We start from the raw sequence: 17,638 nt of genomic DNA on the forward strand, positions 1-17,638 counted from the left end.
GGTGCTAAGTGCACACTGGTGGGAAAGAATTTTAAATTACAGAAATTTTAAAATAAAACTTTGCTTAATTTACTCGGAATTAAAGAGAAAAAAAATCTTTGTTAATGCCTGATTGCACTAAAAGCTGTCACACTAGGGCCCTTACTAATTATAACCACTTTTTATGGCTCTTGGTTTGAAGTTTATATTAAATAGGAGAGATGGGCACACAGATCAAAGACCAGAATCATTTCAGAGCTCCAATGTGTGGGCCCATTTTCTCTGCTTAGTTAGATTTTTGTTTCATTAGTGGTATGAGTTAATAGGAGTGTTGGTCTGTGTATAATTTAACTTTTCTTTCTTCCGTTACTCCTTGGATTTAAGACAGAATACCAAACCAGAAACCTAGAGGGTATAGATCTTGCTTTGTTTGTGTGTATGTGCACACAGTATACATACTCGATAGATCATATTTATAGAAAGAATCATTTTCATTGTTTGAGGGGGGCCTCCTTTTTGCTGAGACTTTATTGTAAAAAAAGAAAAAAACTTCTGAATACAGGAAATCATCTTAAAATGTTAATTTTCTTTTAAAAGAGGTACATAAATCTTCAGAAACAGGGGCGATAGCAGAAAAATGCAGTGAGAGAGAGGCATTTTGCTTGTGGATCCTCCTGTACCCTGACATTTTGAATCATGTGAATGGGTTCCCATTTCAAACAAGGATTTAAAAAAAAAAAAAATTTTAGCTGCATGCTGGAAAGTCTTGGTATCCTTTATGTAAGATGAAATCCTAGTTGATTAAAAATACATTACTGTCTTGAAATATTTCTTAATATGCTTACCTGATAACTAATGTTTAGGCTCAGATCTGGCAGATGCATTCAGACATAATATTCTAATTTTATTTCTGTGGAGGCTTGTATATTTTCCTTTCTGATGTGAAAAACAGATTTTTTAAAAGCCATTTTCTCTTCCACTTTAGGGCTTTTAATTGTTTTGAGGGATAATTTCCTAAAACTGTTTAGTGAACATCTCAAGCAGGTTTCCCATGACTTGGTTGAAATCTATATTGGATTAAACTGTTCTACTTAAAAGTTTAAACCAAGTATAATTTAAAGGAAGCTTAACTTGCAGGTCTCTGAATTTAATTTGCACTAAAATCATGAAAATAAGGTTTCGGAGAACCGTTATTTATTCAGGAGCGTAGTAAGGCTTCACAACCCCCTTTTCCTAAAATACTACATCAAGTTGGATTCAGTATCAGATTCAGTCTCCTTTTGGAAACAGGCATTTTATTCACCCCCAAATTTGCTTGCTATGTAGTGTTATTTTTTTAACATCTACAGGTCTTTATTGATTGATTTTTATTTATTCGATAAATATGTGAATATTTACTACGTGAGGGCTGGGATAACCACCAAGGGTCCTAGTATGAGAAAGAGAGTTGCTAGCTTCGTGGAGGTTGAAAGAGACACATTCAACCACTAAGTCATTTACATCCGTGCTGAGTGCTAAAAGTTAAGCCTGACAAGAACATATGCAGTTAAGTTTGTCCTCTGTGTGTTGGGGGAGGAGTGGGAGATGCTGGGAGGCAGGTCAAGGAAGAGATCCCACAGAAGTGGCATTTGAGCTAATATCTGAAGGATGGTGAAGAAAGGGAAAGAGTGTGTTGGAGAACAAACAGCTTGTACAGAGGCTCTGGGGTTGGAGAGGAAGGTGTGTCCACTAAAGTGTGAGAAGCCTGGTGTGTGTGTGTGGAGGAAGAAAAGGCACAGAAGGAGTGAATGACATGCATGGTGAGGTAGCCAGGGGCTAGAGCATGCTGCTTGTAGCTCACAGGTATTTGGAATTTTTTGAAGAATTTGGGGAAGCCATAAAGGGTATTAGGCCAAGGACTGGCAATGATGAGATTTGCATTTTTAAAAATTACTCTTGACCAGAGTGGAGAATGGACTACACTAGAAGGAAGCAACTATTTGGCCTTCAGTTTGCAAGATTGGTGAGAAGACTAGTTTTTCAGAACTTTGAAAACCAGTGGCTGCTTGGAGTATGGTAGCAGTAAAGATGGGGAGCCTAGATGGGTTTGATAGAGATTTAAGCCATAAGGTGTAGGAAGGACTTGTTGCTGCTTAGGGTGGAGTAGGGTGGGTTAGGGAGGGGAGGGGAGGGGTGAGAGGGTGGGGGAAGAGAGAGATGACTTCCAGGTCTCTGGCTTTGTAGTGGGTGGATGGTGATGGCTTTCTTTGAGATTAGAATTCCGGATAGAGCAAGCTTCATGAACGAGGTATGTTCCCCACCCTTTAAAGAGTTGTATTTTTATGTTTTCGAGTTTTTTCAGCATTTTCTCTGCTTGTGCTGTGTTTTCATGGGTTAATGATACACCTAGCATGGATGAGGCATGAAAAGTACTTACATAAAAGTGAGAAAGATATTATGTTCTTTCCTACAGGAACAAATGAACGGCTTCCTCCTTCCCTTCCCTCCTCTCCTTTTCCTTCTTTCCTTTTAATTTCCTGATGCCAAAGGGAACCTGGAAGATTTCTTGTAGATGGCCTGAGTTTCTGAGTGATGTTCAGATGAGATATGCAACTAAAGCTTAAGAGCATTTAACTTTTTGTTTGTTTTAGTGATGGATAAACCATTGTTTATTTGTTTGACTTGTGAGCATGGAGGTTGGGAACAGGCTTCGGGAAGAACCAATTTAGAACTCTTAAAATTGCTCAAGCCTTTTACTTAGGAGTGTCAGGATTCCTTTCATGACCTGCTTTTCCAACTTATTTCTTAGTTCCTCAGTGGTCAGCTGACATTCTGGTTGTCTTAGAACTACATCAGTATTTTGCTCGACCAGTATGTGTGAAAACAAAGTTCATTCGGTAAACATTGTTGTGTATCTACTACGTGCTGGGCTTTACGCTAGATTGGTGGGTGCCAAAGGAAAGATTTAATCCTTTCCACAAGGAATGGGACTTTTCCCCACTGAGCGATTCTCTAGCCTGTATTTGAGCACCTCTGGTGATGGCAGACTTGCTCTCCCCAGGCAGTCCTTGGGTTTTTACTGTGCTAATTAACTTTTTTTTTTTCCCAAGGCAAATAAAAATCTTTGTGGAACGAGGAGATAGAAAGTGACGTGGTTTCCGTTGAGTTGGTAAAAAGTAGAAGCTGGAGCACAGACATGCTGCCTTGTGCAATCTGACCCTCTGAGGGTTCCGTCAGGGAGTGCTCTGGGCCACTCAGCGAGTGACACCTTCAGTTACCTTCTCCTGCACTGGAAATCCTGCCTCCTGAGGGGGTGTCTGCCTCACTTGCCTGCACAGCCACCCCCTGTATGTGAACTGGGACACCATCCTTTAAGACGATCTCACAAGAAAGTCTTAGCAGCACTCTCAGATTTGGGTAATGCTTTTCTCTGATGTCATCCAAATGTCTCATCAAAACCTCAGGTGAGCCCCAGCATGCCCCAAAGACGCTTCTCTTTTATGGTATCAGTCCTGACTGATGTAACCCCAGCGTCTCATTGGACCCCAGATAGTGCTGGTCCTTTGCCCACACTGGGTAGAACATGACTTTCCATCTCTTGCTTAGGAGCATGGATGTTTCGCATCACCGCGCCCATGAAACCATTAGAACAGACACCACACATTATTCCAGCCCTATATTTGATAAGATCAACTAATTAGGGGAAAAAAACTTAGCAAAGACCTTGCCCCCTCCCACTTTTTTCTAAGTGAAATAGCTTGGTAAGGAGATGCTGGGAAGAAAACTTGTAAAACTGGGTTTAACCGTATTTTTTGAAAATTTAAATCTGAAAGTACTGTGCAAACAACTCAGAGTCTTTTCCCTTGCTGTGACCCAAGCAGAAGCATGGATTTGGAGGTCCAATAAGAAGTTTGTTGCAAAGATAGCTTACTAGATAATAGCCTTGTGATAAATATCCAGAATTGGTGTCAGTAGTACATGCAGTAGCCAATGTCTGGTGACAAATAATATGCTCACTTTTGGATAACCCATCCATACCCGCTAGATAGTGGTGACAGTGCACGCTGTGTGCTAGGTAATTTCTTTTTCTTTAAACAGTTGTGGATTTGCATCCCTGCTGTCACTTGTTGAAGGGCTTGGTGGTGTTGGGTTCCCTGGGCTTTAGACTGTGGGACATGGCTACGTTCTGGAGTTGTTAGACCGTCAGCTGTGTTAAGATGAAGTGAATGAAAGTTGAATGTATTTTCTGTAAAGCTCCTGAAGAGGTTAATGAAACAACTTAATAAAGAAATACACACTTTGGAATTTTAGTGGAGTTTCTTCAGGGAAGTTCAAAGGGCAGTTAGGCCAGGTCATGTGTTGCTGCCTCAGGGTGGCTGGGACGTGTCCCTTCTTTGAAGCTAAAGCCATTGTCCTCTTGCTAAGAATGTGGCATTGGGAGACGTGCTGTAAAGGTGACTTTTCCTCAGGAAAGCGGTTGCTCTCTTAGGATGGGCGAGTGTCATACACGTTTGGTCAAGTCATGGCAGGAAGTGCTGAGAATGGGGGTGGTCGCCCCTCTTACCATTTTTGTTGTTGTTTTTGTTTCTTCTTTTGAGCAGCTCTTGATGTCGCTGTGGGTGAATAATTGTGGCACGTGTCTTCTGAAGCTTGGCCTGTGTCCTTATCCGTCCACTGGAGAGGAGATGGTGTGTGTGGTCATGTGTCCATGCTGTGGTATAGTCAAGGAAAAAAGGGGGTTTTGTGTCTTGGGGAGGCAGTATGGTTAGCACTGGCCAAACTGTTATATTTAGAGAACGTGATCAAAATGGCCCGGCAACTTTATTTCATTGTTATCTTAAGTGAAGTTCTGGAAGGGCCTCTCTGGCCGGCTTGTCTCTGGGAAGTCTGATAGTAGCCAGTGCTGCCTCCTGTGTCTCCACAGAAAATGGGATACATAGAAATCCAGCCTGAAACAGCAGAAACTGTGACATGGTTATTCATATTACAAATGAATCCACCCAGGGTGCATCTAAATAAATTCAACAGATGGCATTTGAGCTACAGACCACCTTTGGTGAAAAGCATCACTAGACAAAGCCCGCCCGTGTTTGCTTTAAGTCAGATAAACCAGAAGTTAAGCCTTTCAGTTTCTCTTCTGTCCTTGCTAGACATAATCCATATGACTCCACTCTGATAAGTCAAAAATCTCAAGTTATCCTCTTTAATTTTCACCCTTATTTGGTTGTTAGGCTTTTCAGGTGGAAAAATTCTCAGCACGAGAGCAGTGGGAACAGTAGTATAAGATCTTACACTTATTGAGCACCAGCTAGTTACCATTGTCCTCAATTCTTGACATGGGTCCTCTCATTCATTCCTCACGACTTTCTGACCCTGTGATGTAGGCACAATTATTATCCCCATTATTCAGATGAGGACATTGAGACCCAGAGAGGCAAGCAGCTTGTAGGAATCAGAAGTGCAGCCTGTGCTTGTAACCACCGCCACACTGCCTTCCATAGTGACAAGATATAGTCACCAAATAAATATCCCTGAAAACCTGCTGTGTGCAGATCCCTGTGGTACACGTCAAGGGGAAAGATGGGCAAGAACACGTGTGTCATGGGGTTGCTGGGTTAAATAGCAGATTAAAACCTACTCATGAAACAGCTCATTCTCTCTGGTATTTGACAAAATGAGTCAGATCGTACCTTCTGTGGAGTATCAGGAGGGGGATGGGGGTTGGCTGGCGTGAGAGGTTTGCAGAGGGAGGGTTAGTTCACAGAAGTGGTTGCCCCCAGAGTGTGTGGGGCCAGCAGTGTGAGAGAGACCCAGAGGTGAGGTGGATGAGGCCCTCAACAAATCCTCATATCTAGGCGAGGATGGGCTTTCCCCCCAGTTCCCATCAGAGGAGTTCTGGTAGAACAGAAGCTGTGGTGGGAGATGCCCCTAAAGTGGAAGAGGACGGGCTTGGACTTGGGGCTTCTGCTGGGCCTCTGTGTGGTGGGTAGTGGGGCGCGAGCCTGGGCCTTAAATTCTTCCTTGTGGACACCCACTTTTATCCTCACTAAAAGTGCCTGAGCTCCGATTCAGACTAAGCAGAGTGTGTCAGGCCCTCTTGAAGAGCTTGGAAACTAAGCTCTGTAAGCATTTGGGGGATTTAGTGTCACCTTGGGTTTCTGTAGGGCCAAGGCCTTGAAAACAGGTCCCTTGTTCAATATTATAATAGGTATTGTCATTTTATTTAATAGATAAATTCAAGATTTTGCCTCAGAATTGGTACTGGGGATCAGGATCGTTGATCGAAGAGACCTAGTGATCTGTGGTTCTGGTGAAGTCAGCACAGCAGTTGAATCGATCTAATTACTAACCTAATCTTAAAATTTGTCCATATTCAAAGGAGATAGCCTCTAGGAGGTGTTGTTTCTTTGTTGTTTTGCTTTTAAGCAGTAGGAGCCATGTGGGCTGGAGGACAGTGATGGAGGATGTCCCATCTCCCTTAGAATATTTTGGGGGGGTGGTCATCAGTGTGCACTGTGCCTGCCCTTTTGGGGGGAATGCCTGAGCAAGTTATGGAGCTGACAGATCTTGAATTGCCATGAGCACTTGATGGTCTGTTTCCTGTTTCTGGTGAGTCTGTGGATTGTTTTGAAATTAGGAACAAATAGAAAATTTCTGCCTTATGTGCTACCAGCTCAATTATAACTGACCTGTCTTCTATTGCCTACTACTTTCATTATTATCGTTGCTATTTTGCTCATGCAATTTTGATAGTTTCAGCAGAAGAGTAGTGAAAAGAGATCTGGATTAGGAGACTAGCATTCTGTGCTCTTTTCCGTCATTTGTGGAACACCACCATCAGCTTCCCCGCATCAAGAACTGCTTCTTGACACCTACCCCAGGTACCAGGCTCTGGGAACACAAGGATGAGTGAAACATGGTGTGGTCCCTGTCCTAAAACTCACCAGTGCATCACAGCCAGCAGAGATAGCAGGACAGGCAGAGGACCGGGGAGTGGGAAGTGGTCAGGGAAAGAGGAAGTGATGTTTTCAAATGTGAAGGGTTGGCCACGTGGAGAGGCATGTGGGGAAGGGAAAATGAACTTATAGGCAAAAGAACAGCATAAGTACAGGCCCTGGAGTATGAAAATACGAGGCTTATTTGGAGACAAGCTAGGGCAGGAAGTGGAGTGTGACTGGAGAATAGGATTGGGGGTGCTCTGTCAAGTTAGGGTGAGAGGCGTGTCGAGATGTGACTCTGGGAAAATAGACAGCTAGGTTGTGTAGGGAGTTGTGAGCCATCAAATGCTGTGAAGGAGGGCCGTGATGTGAGCGGCTCTGTCTCAGAGAAGGGATGCTGCTAACCCTTAGAAAAATTAGGCAGGGGAGGAGACAGTGTCTTCAGCAAAGTGCAATATGAACTTGGAATTTGGTGCCTTATTTAATGGAATAATTTCTTCTCTTTTTTTTTTTTTCAAGAGATTTTCCAGCACGGGACATGTGGGCTGTCCTCTAAAGCGTTGTCTAATGTTCCTAATTAGGAGCTTTATTTGTAGCAAATAGAATTCAGTTCAACAGTGTTTAAACTTCCTTAGCTGGGTTTTATCAATTGGTACTTATGTAAGCTCAGCTGGTAGTGGAATTAGCTAGAGGAGAGAGACTCATTTCTTTTCCCTTGAAAATATTGAGGGTGGACACTGGGTGTCGGAAGGGGACTGTTTATTTGGGAGCGAATGCTGGCTTGGAGAGGGAGCAGGCAGAGGGCTAGCTAATTTGCAGTCTTGCTAACCCTGTGGATGAAGCCTTCAGGGGCTGAAAGCCTCTGGTAGAAATAGAATCTGTTCATACCTGTGGAGCCGACTTTCAGCAGGGCCAGCTAGTTCCCCTCACTGCTCACCTGCATAGCATCTGCGCTCCCCCAGGGAACGGCTCTGCCCCTTAGATGCTCCCGGTCCTCGCCCGGGTTCCACCTCCCTCACTGCGGACGAATGAGGTCAGCCAGGAAAAGGAGTGTTCTGTGCCCAAGACTTAAAAAGTCTGCAGCAGGGAATATGAAGAAAATCAGATAGCAGGCCCCAAACACAAATAAGTGGTTTATTAATTATTGTAGAGACACACTATTGGCTTTTAGGTTTTCAGAGGCCTCTCTCTGGGGAGGACGTGCTCTTTTTTTTTTTTTTTTTTCCATGTGTGACTGTATACATTTCAAAGCCTGTGCTCGTAGACTAAGAGACCTGGCTGAGAGAGTCGTGAAAAATCGGGTAGGCCTCCTGTAGATTTGGTAGGTTGGACAGAACACATCCCTAAATCACTTTCATCACCTAAAACTGATTTTTATATGTTACGATTTAACGAGTTGTTGGCAACCTTTTTTTGTTTAGTTTTGTTTTCTAACGTGTTCTCTTTGAGCTAGAATTGTGCCGTGTGCCGGGGGGAGGTGGGATGCTGGCAAGCTGTGGTGGGGCTTTGTGGCTCCAGGAGGGCAATTGCGGTGGGGTGGCATCTGAAAGCGCTGGTGAGCAGGTTCCTTTTGCCTGCCTGAGCAGCCTGGACACAGGGTCAGGGAAGGCAGGCTCTGGGTGTGCCCAGGGCCTCGTGCTGGCTGGTTGTATATGTTAGTCCACAGTTGAGGGGTAGGTATTTTTAAGGACAGGAAACCGAGGCTGGAGATGTTCACCTTGAGATTGTGCAGCTGGTGTCAGACCACCAGGAGGCTTTATGGCCCATCTGCACAGTCTTCAGAGCCATTCTTTTCTTAGACAAAATCTCCTTACACTTGGTACCTTGGTACTTGGCTTGATCATTTGTCTTGATTCTTTAACAGTTTGCTTGGATTTGAGGATAACACATTATTTGAATGCCTCAGACTTTGTCTAGAATATCCTTAATGGAGCCACTCCTGCATTTAGGACACTAGCCTTCCGCGTGGTGTGGAGCATGGTGGTCCTTGCGTTCGGGAGTTTACATTGTGAAAGGTATTCTCAGCACAGGGTGGACCCTGTGGGAAGCCTGAGGCTTAGGGAAGAAGCAGAAGCATGGGCTGAGGTCCAGGCGGGAAGGGGCAGGGTGAGCTTGGAGTTTTGGGTGCAATTTGGGGTTGAGGACTGTGTACTAGAAGATGAGAGGGTTGGAGGGCCCCCTGGGGCGGGGCGGGGCGGGGCAGGATTGGGGCTTTTCTTCTGTGAGTGGGAGGGAGTCCTAAGGTTTTAAGCAGAGAAGTGACCCGTTGGCTTCGTGAGGCTTTGGCAACACCCTCCGAAGGGGGAGCGTGGCCGCGTCTGTGCTTTAGGTGCTGCCGTGGTTCACTTCACTGTTTATTTCTGGCCCGAGGCGGAGGGCGCATCCCACGTCAGCTGGTGCGGGATGAACCAGCAGTGCTCAGGATCTCTGAATTGCCCAGAGCCATGGCGTGATGTATACCACAGGAGGCTTTATTTCTTTACAGCCATAGACTTGTTTAAAAGCTGAATCACATACTCTGGCTTAATATTTGACTTCTTAGTTACCAACTCCAGGTGAGCCACCCTCGAGAGGGTGATGTGTGGGAGGAAGGGGGCACAGGGCAGCCGTTTGGGCCCTGACATGGAAGGTTTGGGTTTGGACCCTTTGGTCTGGTATATTTCTTTTGAGTGCTTCTTCATTTATATACCACTTCACGTTTATAATGTTGGCATGTTGGTTTATATGTTCCTACCACTGGTTTACTCAAGGTCGGGCGGAAAACTTTCTTGGCACGTGTGTGTCCTGAGATGTGGTGTGTGAGAGCATCTGCTCGTGGCCCCAGGTGTTGCAGCCTGGGGTGGGACTTGAGCCCAGTCCACCCACCCCCCACACCCAGTTCTCAAGTCCTGTCGAGTGTTTGGCATTCCTGGTGCTGACAGATAAGCTGATGTTGTCTGCTGCAGCCCAAACGGAGAGAAGGGTGCCCTCACCTGTCCTAATTGAGGGCAAGAGGAGGTCTGGCTGTGTGAGTTTTACTGATAATTCCCCCAAGTCGTTGTTACCCTCCGCAGCCAATACACCTTCCTCTCGAAACCCGCCGAGTATAAATCCCTTTCCGTTCTTTCCTTTGCTCTTTCAGCCTTCTGGAGAAGCTGAAACTGCCTGAAAGAGAGGCGACCGGAGCCAGGCCCTACATAATCCACACAATCCGGATGCCACCCTGGGTGACTCAGATTCGGTTGGTTTGTCATTTCACAACCACCTGCATCTGATCCCGCTCTGGGGACACTGAGCCCCTGGGTTAGGAGCAAAGCGTTCTTCCTGGCTCCTAACCCCAGGTGTGGCCTCCCCAGCTCTTTCTCTTCTGAGCTCTGGCCATAGGGATATGACGTCATCCCTGCCCCTTCCTCCTTCATTTGTGTTGTTAGTCATTTTTAAGAAGCAAACATGTGTACCCTCGTACGCCAGTTGTGTTAAACGCTTTTCGTGCATTATCTCCGTAGCCCTCACAACAACCCTACCAAGCTGGTGTGATTTTCCACAAGATGGCGTTTGAAGAGATGGTCCGAATCATGCCAGGTGCCCTTAATATACAGGAGGCACTTAAACCTCCCTCCCCTCCTTTTGTACTTTGTCTCATTTAATCTTTGCATCGACCTTATGAGGTCATTGTTATCTCCATTTTACAGATGGGGAAGTTGACGCTTAGTGGAGTTTAAATAACTTGCCTGAGGTCACTCCAGCAAGAAGTGACAGAGTCAGAATTTGAGCCTAGGCCAGAGGACACCAGCACAAATGCTCTTAATCTTTGCTCTTTGGTATTTGTTTATTAGGTAAAAATTTCTGTTTCGGGGCTGACTTAACTGGCTTCTGTTGGATTTGTTTTCTAATGCTTTTTCCATTTCTGAAGGGGGAAGAGAGGGCGCTAAGGTTGATCAAGCACCCCCTGCGTTCTCAGCACGAATTATCTGCTTTCCTTGTTCGAGGTATTATAAGCAACACCATGATGGCTTTTTGTCCTTTTAATCCATTTTGTTCACCAAGATCCCAAGCACCTCCCACAGTGCCTGGCACATCTGGGGTGCTCAGTCACTGGTTGTTGAGTGAGTGAACGAGACGGGCTATTTTCCTGTTGCATAGGTGGAGGCATTGAGACAGAGCAGCTGGGTGGCTTGCCCTTAGGCACACACCACAGTGGAAAACAACTTTTGCTCTTCACACCACAAATCTTGTTTTTCTAACAGATCTTTTTTACACAAGTAAAATTTAGGGAGTAATCAGATCTATGTCATGGGATTGTAGGGCATGATATAAAACACTATAAATACTTAGCCAGGATCTGGCACAGTGCGAACATTTGATGAGCGGCGCTGGGTTTGCTGCGTTTCCAGCCTCTCGTCTGCATGCCTTCATTTGGGATAGTGTTGCCATACAAATTAGCCAAGCTGAAAATTTGCTAGCCTCTGAAACTTCTAAAAAGTGTTGTATTAATCCAATGTTCCTATCTTTGTTATACTGTCAAGTGATAAAAGTAGTAAAATTGGCGAAATCAGTTTAAAGCTACCGTGGGCAAGTGGTTATGACCAGCAAGATTTGATTAAACTGTATTTGCATCTTCTCTGCTTACAGTCAGAATGTTGTGCTGGACGGGGCCTCAGGGATCGTTGTCCAGTTTTCCTCCTTACACCCCCTTCATTTACAGGTGAGGAACATGAGGCCCCGGAGATGCAGGGGTGGGGCTGGGGGCAGCCTTGGTCTTGCATATTACATTCTCTTCAGTGTCAGCGGCCCTGCCAAGTCCAGATGCCTGGAGTTTTGTAGTCAGTGGGCTTGTCCGAACATGTGTGTGGTAGAGCCACTGTCCTTCCTGCTGAGGATGTTAGGGAGCAGATTGTATCAATACCCGACCAAGCCAGTAAATCAAAATCACAGTACTATGGAAACATTTTTTCTCATTATAAAATGTTCATTTTTACTGTAGATAATACGAGGGAGCATGAAGAAAATAAAAACCACCTGTCATCCTGTCAATCAGAGATTACAAAGGAAATTTTCCTAAGTATAAAAATTGTTTTTCCCATTAGATTTTTGTTATTTTGTTGCACATATAACTCATATTCACCAAAGAGAAATTCTAAATTAACAAAAAAGAAGAAAAATCTAAAAACAGCACAAAGGAAAAGAAAGTAAAAATATTTCCTCTCATGAGTCAGAAGTAACTTTCTATCTCCTAGGTGCTCTTCTGTGGATACATATACAAATTACAAAAACGAGATTTGTTACATTCATGGACAATAAAAAGCCCATTCTTGTACATGCCTTTAAATTATACCATATCCATTAAAAACTTAACGTGGTATAAGTATTTTCTGATGTATTCAAATGTTCTTTGACATGAAAATCACATAATTTTGATGTGCCATATTTTGTGAGGAGGGGTCATAGGCTAATGTAATTATTCTGCGTTCCCTGGACACTCACTGTGTAGGGCCAGGAAGGGTATTTTCCTAATTTAATGAAGCCAATCTAGGATTAAAATTTTTACTGTAAATTATGAATATGTAAACAGAAATGGATTTATTCTAAAGAGAAAAATACTGAACTGACAATATATATTTTTTGACTAGTATATTATCTGTCCTCTTATTATTCGAAAGAAAATGAGAGTCACCAATGAAAAACAAATCACGCAATTCAGAAAGTCCTTCCAAAGGGTCAAATTCCCTTGAGAGGGAGGTGTTTTCCATCTTACGGCGGACAGTGTTGTGAATGTTACGGATGATGCCATATGTTGTTTACCTGTGGTTGTATTTTTAAGTGGGTATTTTGCTTTAATCAATGTCATGTTACTTGGACATTTTAGAGCAGTTGTTCCCAATCTTTTCAAATGTAAGGACCTCTTTTAATGTAAAAAATTTTTCCAGACCAAGCATAATTTTAGTTATATTTTTAGAATCTGTTGGAAGCCCTGACAAAAAGTTCTTAGAAATGACACTTTTAGTGGAATTTATGTTTATTAATTACAACAGCCTCTTCATACACTTGCCAAGTAATAGTACATACATGTGTACGATTTACTGGGTGTATAGATGCTTGATGAACTTACGAATAAGTGGACCCCCTGAGATAGCTCCCTAGAGACCCCTTTCTACAGGAAGACAGATCCTGCACATGAGTCACTCAAGGTCTTTTAAAGTCAGGGAAATAACAATTAGATTGGTTCTGAAGGGCAAGTGGACTCCAGGAACGACTGTGTAGCTGGAGGATCTGAGGGCCATCAGATGACCAGTTAGGAAGATGCTTCTCGTTCCCACCTGCTCACTAGTGAAGTTTCCAGAGCTGCCCACCCCACCGTGTTCTCTTTATCATTTCAAAGGAAGGAATGTTGTTGGAGAAGTGAATTGAATCAGAAACGGTTCAACATACCTCATGACATATCTCCCTGGCCCTTTTAATTAATTTCGTATATTCTCTTAGAGAAAAGCCTGGATTTTTAACTAGGAGACTAAGGTCCTGAATGCAAGCCCAACCTTGGTTACCATTAACTCAAAGACGTTACACTTTGTGCCTTGGTTCTTCCATCTGTAAAATGGGCAGTATCTCCTTCCGTTATGATATTCTTAGGAGGTGACATGATGTTGCCCCGGGCAGCATTTTCTTTCTATTTAATCAGTAAAAGCAAACAGAAAAACCTTTGTGAGGTCCTAGGCACTATTGTCCTTTTGTATAAAGGAAAAGTACCATAAAACTAGGGGAATTCTAAGCATCCTGCAAGCTGCTTTAAGGCTTAAGGGCAGCAGCCCAAAGACCTGCCAGTGAAGTGAGACCTTCCTCCAAAACCTTATCTTCATCCTCCTGTGGTCCTCTTTTTTTCTCTTTAAAATGGGAGTGTGAGTGGCTTAGTAATTGTTATGCAACAGCGATGCCTTTTATAACGCTATTCTTGGGCTCTGACAACGAAGTTCTTGCACTGCTTTACCCCCTCAAGATGCAGGTAGGAGAAGCTGCCTCATTTCTCATCCCTCCTTTTTATCTGAAGGAAAATCATCCCTACATTCCACCTTTTTCTAGGAGTCAGGGCTTGGCACAGGTATTCTGTTCACGTTTCATGTGGTGCCTCTGTATTTTCAAAACATGCTGCGTGTAATCTTTATGTCAAACTTTATAGCTTTTTCAAGTTGTTCTAGGCAATCTTCAGCAGTTTCTTAGCAAAACAGGGTGTACAATAAGCACTTACCAGCCGAGCCCAGGAAAGAGCAGGGTTTGAAAGGAAGCTACCAGCCTGAAAAGGCCATGCCGTTTGTATTTTCTGCAAAGAATAAAACTGGATTTTTACAAAGCAGGCAGGAGGAACTACATTCATTAAGTGGAGCGGGTTAGAGAGGCAGCATGTGACTGGAGTCAGCTGACCTCATCACAGGGATGGGGCCTTCTGTACAATGGGACCAGGACGTCCCCAGACTGGTGCACTTAGACTCGGGGAGACTCCCGGGTGCGCGTTCAAGGTGATGGTTACTTTTGACGGATGCTCACCTCACAAGGGTTTCCAGGGAAAAAACCCTCCAAACATAATTTCAAGAATTCCAAAGCAGTTTTACAATTCTGATTCTAAGAGAGGTCTGTTTTGAATGGGAACTCCCTCAGTGCCTTCTCTTGCCTTTGTTTTATGGATGTTAGTAATTATCTTTAAAAAATAGAAAGGAGCTAGAAATTATATCTTAAGGATTTTAGTTTAGTTTATTTTGAAGAATTATTTAATCAGCTGGGGGTTTTCCCCCTTCAGTAGCTGGCACCAGGTCCCAGTGACTAGGCAGTATGGAGATAATAGTAAATAACTATGCTTTTTGTAAGGGATGTTATTTGAGGAGGGAGTTATGAATACATAATAGACTTAGGAATACAGGAGAAAAGATGATTTTTAGGTGTTATAGTGCACAAAGTAGTGAATGACAGTCTCTAAAGACAAATCTGTAAACAAAGCATAAATATCTTTATTCAAAATGGATTGAGTTCTGACCCTGATGCTTTCAGGAGTACCTTATTATCAGGTAGCTTCGGAAAAGCATGTTGTTAAACCTGTTGGTTTCCCACAGAATTTCATTAAAAAGGTGTGCAGTCAGTCACATAGCCCTTCCTTGAGGGGCAGTGAAACAGAAACTTGATAGAAACACTGAGGAGGGGAAAGATACAGCCGCTACAGCACCTGGGCCTCCATCTTTCACTTCCTTTCCCAACTCTGCCCCTTTGAGATGTACTTTGAGAAGATGGAGGAAGCTGCTGCGGTTGGGGTCATCACCCTGGATCTCGCTGCTCCTCTGGATCTGGAGATGGGAGTGGCTCAGCACTGGGAGTTCCTTCCCCAAAGCCCAGTGCTGACTCTTCACATTCAGTCCTGTCCCCCAGCTTTCCCAGGACAGCAGTGCGGGAGAGGAGGCAGGAGCAAGGAGGGACTAAGAAAGTGCCTGCCTTGGTCCAGGCTGCCCCCACCCCCCTACCCACCCTGGGCCACCAGGGAAGGAGCCGCCGTCTGGAATGGGTGCAGGGAGAGGGAGGGGGGACAGGGAGTTGGAATCCAGAGCAGAGGGTGGAGAGGCTGACAGCAGTTACTGCCATTGTTTTGGTACAGACTAAGCTATGGTTCAGAAGTTGTTGTCTGGCTGTTGGCTTTTTCTCTTCAGTTCTGGCATTCAGTGAATGCATTCGATAAATTTATGGTTTGCTAATATGAGTGTGATATGCATGTGCATTTTTTTTTTTTGGCTACTGAATAGGCAATAAAACTAAGAAGCCAAATGCTAAGATGGTTATTGTTTTACTGATTAATTGAAAGTAGCCTAACTGTGGGAGGCACTTGCCCACACTACTCCAGGTAGTAATTTTTGTTTGGTCTACTAAAAAAAACTACTTGGAAAGGTGCAATATCAGATAAAGGACTGGAAGGCTCCAGTTCTGCTTTCACTGGGCACCCGCTCGCTCACTCTGAGATGCTGGAAGGAAAGGATGGGAGAGGAGAGTCACTTCTCAGCGGCCTGCCTGACTCCTCCTCTTCCTCTCCCTGCCTGGAGCCACAGGTTCAGTTTTTAGAGTATGGGGCCTGGTGCTACGCCTAGCAGTGGTATTTTAAAGTATTTCTCAGTAGTTTTTACGATTATCAGTCTTCACTTGCAGAGTTTCTTTTTATTTTCAAGGGCACCCAGGATAACCATTTAGCTCCCTTTCAGTCGCCCCCTCACTCACTCATGCCCAGTCAGGAAGATTAATAATGTTAACTGATTTACTGTCACTGCAAAAAAAGCATTAGTTAATTAGACTTTTACACCTCAGTCAGATGGCATTAGACACCCTTTGTGCACTTTAACTCAAGGATGTTAAAGACCTAAATCTTTGAGAAAAGAGAAAAGAAAGGAAAAGGACAGGCACTTTTCCAGTTTAAGCTGCATGTTGGTCCATGTTAATTAGGCATTTGTCCCTTAGTCTGGAGGTGATAGAAAATGCCAGTTACTGTGGTATTTAACTGACATCAAACTCCTGTCCAAATAATTCAGTTGGGCCCAGCCTTCTCTCTTAATTGGTGGGAAGGAAAACGTCGGCACACACCCAGAAGAAGGAGGAAACTGTTACTTACATTTAACATTTAAAAATTTCATTCTGAAAGGATCGGAAGAACACTTGTATATTTTTTTTATTAACTCTCCAGTTGGGCTTTTTTAAAAACAGAAACAACAGAATCTTTCCTAAAACTTAAGCTACCCTAGATAATTAGCTTTTGTAAGTCTTCAATAAATGAAAGTTTAGTAATTGTTATCCAAGGTCAAAAAGTAGTTATTGTCATCCAGGGGCCCTTGTAGATTTATGTGTATGTTTGGCAGTGTTTTAAAAAATTGACATTTAATTTTCTAGCTTATGGTCAGATTTCTTTATCAATATCAGAAATTCATAGTGGGTTAAGGTGCCAAGCAATATACATGTTTTAAAAACCAGTAGATGGTGGCATATTAAAAGAAAAATGACTTGATGGTTTTGTAGGAATAATTAGATGTGAAACACGCTTTTTTTTTTTTTTTTTAAGATTTTAAGCAACTTCTTCCTAGTTGCTGGAGAAGATAATGCTCAGTGACAAGAGCATAGTTTACCTTATTTATTAGGTATATAAAACAATTCCAAAAATAATGAAAAGATTTTTTTCTCAGCAGGGGTAGCCTTATTTGACTTTAAACCTTAGTCATTTTGTCTATGGTTCCTAGCCAAAGATTCACACATTTGAGAGCACTTCATTTTCAGTCTTGAACTACTTTTTCGTGCACTGAATGAATGCAATATGTTAACACTCCTGTACAGCCCAGAGTTGCTCGGCTGCCCCTTGGCCTGCCTGCCCGGTACTGGCTGAAAAGGTACCATTGTTTGTTCTGCAAACACTGGGTGATGTTTGTTTCCAAGGTGACTGGTTCTATTGCTGCCCTTTAAGCAAGGGGGGATGGGGGAGAGAGAAAGTTGGCGTTAAAACACCTGAGAGCATCCTGTTCTGGATACAGTCTGTGTGTGTGTATGTGTGTAAGTTGAAATAGTATTTTAACTGAAGTATTGGGAGAAAAGGGGATAGTGTGGAAATGGGGAAAAAAGAGATTATCAGTAAGTTAAAAATATCAGTAAGTTCTGATATTTAACTCCGTATACTCAGAACGAATGTAATGGTAAGAAGTGTTAGAATTAAACATCTGATTAGACTGAAATTAACTGTTTTTACATTTGAAAAACTAGAG

The 17,638-nt window shown here is 43.4% G+C and overlaps 1 protein-coding gene across 15 annotated transcripts in view; it reads left to right on the top strand.

The window, feature by feature from the left end:
- The window catches only part of RREB1 (ras responsive element binding protein 1), a 173,124-nt gene that overhangs the window by 52,762 nt on the left and 102,724 nt on the right, over positions 1 to 17,638 (top strand). The window contains exon 1 of one of the 15 annotated variants that reach the window (XM_070583998.1): positions 17,328 to 17,429. The exons of 13 other annotated variants lie outside the window; for them this stretch is intronic. The gene's annotated coding sequence lies outside the window, so the exon portion shown is untranslated. Of the gene's footprint in view, positions 1 to 17,327; positions 17,430 to 17,638 lie in introns of those variants that run through there. One more of the 15 variants, XM_070583991.1, reaches the window with a different exon arrangement.

This window comes from Equus przewalskii, chromosome 19 (genome assembly GCF_037783145.1).
Source record: "Equus przewalskii isolate Varuska chromosome 19, EquPr2, whole genome shotgun sequence".
Classification (NCBI taxonomy): Eukaryota; Metazoa; Chordata; class Mammalia; order Perissodactyla; family Equidae; genus Equus; species Equus przewalskii.